The 4,651-nt window shown below is 34.3% G+C and overlaps 1 long non-coding RNA gene across 2 annotated transcripts; it reads right to left on the bottom strand.

The window, feature by feature from the left end:
* Positions 1 to 262: 262 nt before the first annotated feature.
* On the bottom strand, positions 263 to 3,408 carry LOC127974699 (uncharacterized). 2 transcript variants are annotated; one of them, XR_008157347.1, is made up of 5 exons: positions 3,207 to 3,408; positions 3,040 to 3,105; positions 2,306 to 2,754; positions 942 to 1,069; positions 263 to 791 (listed from the first exon to the last, which is right to left on the bottom strand). It is a non-coding gene; the product is annotated as an uncharacterized LOC127974699 (long non-coding RNA). The 2 variants fall into 2 exon arrangements; XR_008157346.1 differs by having other exon boundaries at positions 3,040 to 3,251.
* Positions 3,409 to 4,651: the final 1,243 nt, after the last annotated feature.

Genomic DNA, 4,651 nt, shown 5'->3' with positions numbered 1-4,651 from the left:
AAATGGTGTGGGTGACATCAGGGCCAGATCTGGCCCAGTTTTGTCTGACAGAAGTCAGCCACAACTGTACCAGATCCATGCCGCATCTCACAAATGGCATGGGCGACACCTGGCCCAGATGTCAACCACGCCATTTCTGACATGTGGCCCAGATCCGTCCCAGTTGTGGCTGACTTCTGGGTTAGATATGGCCCATATTTACCCTTTCTAGACACAAAAGAATATGTAAATCCAGAATAAAGAAAACACTCATGTAGTCTAAACTGCTTTATTAAAATATAAAAATTTGACAAATAAATATACATACATGAATACAACTGCATGTATAGATATAAAACAAATACATTTACATTATTACAAAATAAAAAATACAGATAAATATTTATAAATATAGTTAAATACACATTAACATTACATTTACATTTAGCAGACACTTTTATCCAAAGCAACTTACAAATGAGGACAATGGAAGCAATCAAAATCAACAAAAGAGCAATGATATACAGGTGCTGGTCATATAATTAGAATATCATCAAAAAGTTGATTTATTTCTCTAATTCCATTCAAAAAGTGAAACTTGTATATTATATTTATTCATTACACACAGACTGATATATTTCAAATGTTTATTTCTTTTAATTTTGACGTTTATAACTGACAGCTAAGGAAAATCCCAAATTCAGACGCGGCAGAGAGGAGTGAGTATGAGAAACATTCAGATACACAGGCTGATTCAGTCTTCTGAATTGGGAGTAGCGAACATGCATTATAAACTTCTTTCAAATTAGAATCTGTTGGGGAGATAAAATGTGCAAGATAACGTATATGTACTAATAAAAACATCAAACAAAAAAAATGTATCTTTTACTCTCCAGTACTGAAAGCAGAACTGATAAGGGAGCCCTTGATACTGTGACACAGCTCTTTCAAATTAACATTACCTTTTTTGCAGTGGCGGTAGTTTGTATGTCCATCTATAGCTGCCATCATCTAAGGTCTTTTGAGTACTGGTATCATCTGAAGTCCTCACAAGTCCTGCAAGTCCTGTGCTGTGCAGTTTCTAATAACCCTGGAATGGACATTTGCAGAAACAGGAAGGCAAAGGGAGAAAGATTAGCATAGCTGCTGTTCATATCATTTCAGGCAATGTGCACTTTTTCCTATTTCATCAATGGAGTACATTGAGTACTATTTTTAATCTAGTATGTTTAAACTGAAATAATTTTTCTAGATCCCTTAATAAACATATTATTTGTTGTCTGTTTTTGGGGAACAGACACAGTCTCTATAGAATGGACTGCATATGCCAGAGTAACATTTAATACTTTTTAATAAAGTTTAACTGGGAGGAACATCATAACTGTAATTTACACAACCATTCAAGAGTTTGGGGTCTGTAAGATATTTTATGCCTTTATAAAAAAATCTCTTATGCTCACCACGGCTCCATTTATTGAATCAAATTACAGTAAAATAGTAACACTGTGACTATTACAATTCAAAACAAATCTTTTCTATGTGAATATTATGTTAAAATGTCATTTATTCCTTTGATCAAAGCTGAATTTTCAGCATCATTCCTCCAGTCTTCAGTGACACATCTTCAGAAATCATTCAAATATGATGATTTACTGCTCAAGAAACATTTCTGATTATGATCAATGTGAAAATACATACGTTCTGAATTTTTTTTTGTTGGATTCGTTGTCACATAGACTCCAAACATTTGAATGTTAGTGTTACATGGATCAAATTGTTCAAATCATCGTGTCCCTGTAGCTCAACTGGTAGAGCACTGCGCTAGCAAGCAACAAGCGCAAGGTTGGGGGTTTGATTCCCCGGGAACACATGATATGTAAAAATTGATAGCCTGAATGCACTGTAAGTTGCTTCTGCTAAATGCATAAATAAATGCAGGTCTTTTGAACTTTGTATTCATCTGTGAATCCTGAAAAATAAAATGCATCACAGTTTCTACAAAAAAAATGAAGCAGCACAACTGTTTCAACGCTGTTAATAAGTTTCTTGAGCAGCAAATCAGCATTTCTGAGGGATCCACCTGACACTGAAGACTGGAGGAATGATGCTGAAAGTACAGCTGCACATAACAGGAATAAATTAAGTTTATAATGTATTCACATAGAAAACAGCTATTTTAAATTGTAATAATATATCACAATATTACTCTTTTTACATATTTTAATCAAATAATTATTACAGAGGTGAGCAGAAGATAATTATTACAAATTGTATCAACTTCAAGCTTTTGAACACTAGTGTACTGTATATTTGAGGTTTGACTTACTGTACTAGTCTTGTGGTCAATAGTATCTAGGAGATGTTGTCTTACAGTAGGTTCACTCCGACTCTGCTGGATGCAGCAGGCCATCCCCAGACAGCAAGCAGTTTCGGCCCAGGTCTGGCCCATATCTGGCCCACATGGATTTCATGCGGGCCAGATGTGGGCCGGATCTGGGCCAACACTATGTTGCTGTCTGGGTCAGCACTGAAGAATCTAAGAACAAAACAAGCTATTTGACACAGAGCCAACAATATTTAGTCTGCAGTTCCAGGTTTATTAGATGGAAACAAGCTAGAGCAGGTGAGATGCAAAAAATAAATAAATAAAATAACAGATTCATTGCGATATATGTTGTGAAAAAAATGCATATTAGGTTACTTAACCTTTTCAGCGCTTCCTACATCTCTGTCAGCAGCTCCTTTCAGAAATATTGAAACCTTGAAAACTCCCTTCTGTTGTAGAAGGATTATTTTGTCACTCTTGAAATCGCAGAACAGTTTTATGTTTACCATAAAAGATCAAAACAACTTTAGTTTTCAGCCAATTTTCGCGCTCCTTGATAACGTGACGTCATCGATAAACAGTAAAGTGTAAATGTTAAGGTTAAATAAATTAAGCAATTTCCAATCATCCATTGAAAGATTACCAACAAAACAGTCAAAAGCTATCATCTACAGATGAAGATTTTATTAAAAGCCCAAACTTTCATAAATAAGAGCACAATAGAGTTATCATACCTGACGATACGTCGTCTGAAAACGGTAGAAATGCTAACGGACTTTTTCGAAGACATTAAACCATTCCTATAAAGTAAATAAACAACAGAAGCGAGTCAAATACAAGTAAGAGAAGTGTCAACAACAGTTATAAGTAATATTTGTGTGATTTTATGGACTTAACTCACCTGAAAACAGTGAAATCAGCGAGAAACGGGGTGTTTCCCTTTACTGTCTATGGTGTTTCCTCGTGACATTTGCAGTGTTGCGCTCCGTTTCCATGGCAACTCCATCCGGTCCGCGCGCACGCCCATGAAAGCACGTCACGAATTAAAAGTCACACGCTTACGTTACATAAATAAACATATGAATAAACATATGCCCCTTATTTTTTTTCTGTAAGAGGGGCGCGGCCATTTGTAAATTTAATGTGTCTGGCTTTCGGTGTCATTCCAGCTATAGCTGTACAAACAGCTTGTTTTGCTGTTTACTGTTGCAAACTGCTGTATCTTACTATGTTATTTTTAATGTATTGTCTTAATTATGAACGTACTGGTTTGTAGTGCAAACAGTTTTACCGTTTACTGCACTTTGTTCTTCTTGTTATTTCCCTATAACCATGACCATAAGTCTCAAACATTCACATACAATTGTTTGGTGGATAGAATTAGATCACTACATAATTCAAAATGTCATTCAATTATGATATTGGAATTAAAATTCATTTTGTAGTTCTATAGCCCAGTGCAAAATGCCAGGCCTGCACATAATAGTGGGACAAAGTGGCACTTTTATAGTTTAAGATTTTGTATTGTTGCTTTTACGAACACTCATATATGTATGTATGCGTGTATATATATTAATATATATATATATATATGTGTGTGTGTGTGTGTGTGTGTGTGTGTGTGTGTGTGTATAAGGTGCATCTTGAAGAAATGTGAATATCATGAAAAAAGTTCATTTTTTGTAACTTTTTTTATTAAAAAGTGAAATTGTCATATATTCTAAGATTCATAATTTATTATTATTTTTTTTTTTTTAATGTAATTTGAATGTTTGAATTTGAATGTAATTATTGCATTTAAAAGCATAAAAAAGGAGTTAAACAAATATTATTTAATTATTTAAAATGATTTTTAAAGAAACTTTGTCCTGTGGTGTGACAGTACAGTTGTCACAATGGAGGACTTTTTTTTTTTTTATCACACCAAAGGACGTTTCATCCTTTTCTGTCAATTAATGACCTTGCTAATCCAAGCTAACCTGTCATTAGTGGCAAGCAAGACATATTTGCAAAATTTTCTAGGATTATGTAGCTTAACATGCACTTTTTAATAAAAAAAATATATAATTTAGGGGTGTCACATTAATGCACAACAAAGCTTAAAAAATTTGTAGTGGTTCCGAAAAAGTTCAAAGGACATGGTGTCACACCAGAGGACATGGTACAAAAATGTAAAAAAAAATGAATAACATTGCAGCTTCATAACAGGTCCGTGTAGGTCAAATAAATGTGTGTATTTATTTATATTACGTGTCCTGAAATATTATGGGCGTCCAGTACTCAAAATAGTTTTAGAACCACTGACTGGTAAAGTAAGGTGATCTGCCAGGACGTGTCTTCAGAAAA

This window comes from Carassius gibelio, chromosome B16 (assembly GCF_023724105.1).
Source record: "Carassius gibelio isolate Cgi1373 ecotype wild population from Czech Republic chromosome B16, carGib1.2-hapl.c, whole genome shotgun sequence".
NCBI lineage: Eukaryota > Metazoa > Chordata > Actinopteri > Cypriniformes > Cyprinidae > Carassius > Carassius gibelio.
Note: the sequence above shows the minus strand (reverse complement) of the source record. Positions and strands in the feature narration are given on the sequence as shown.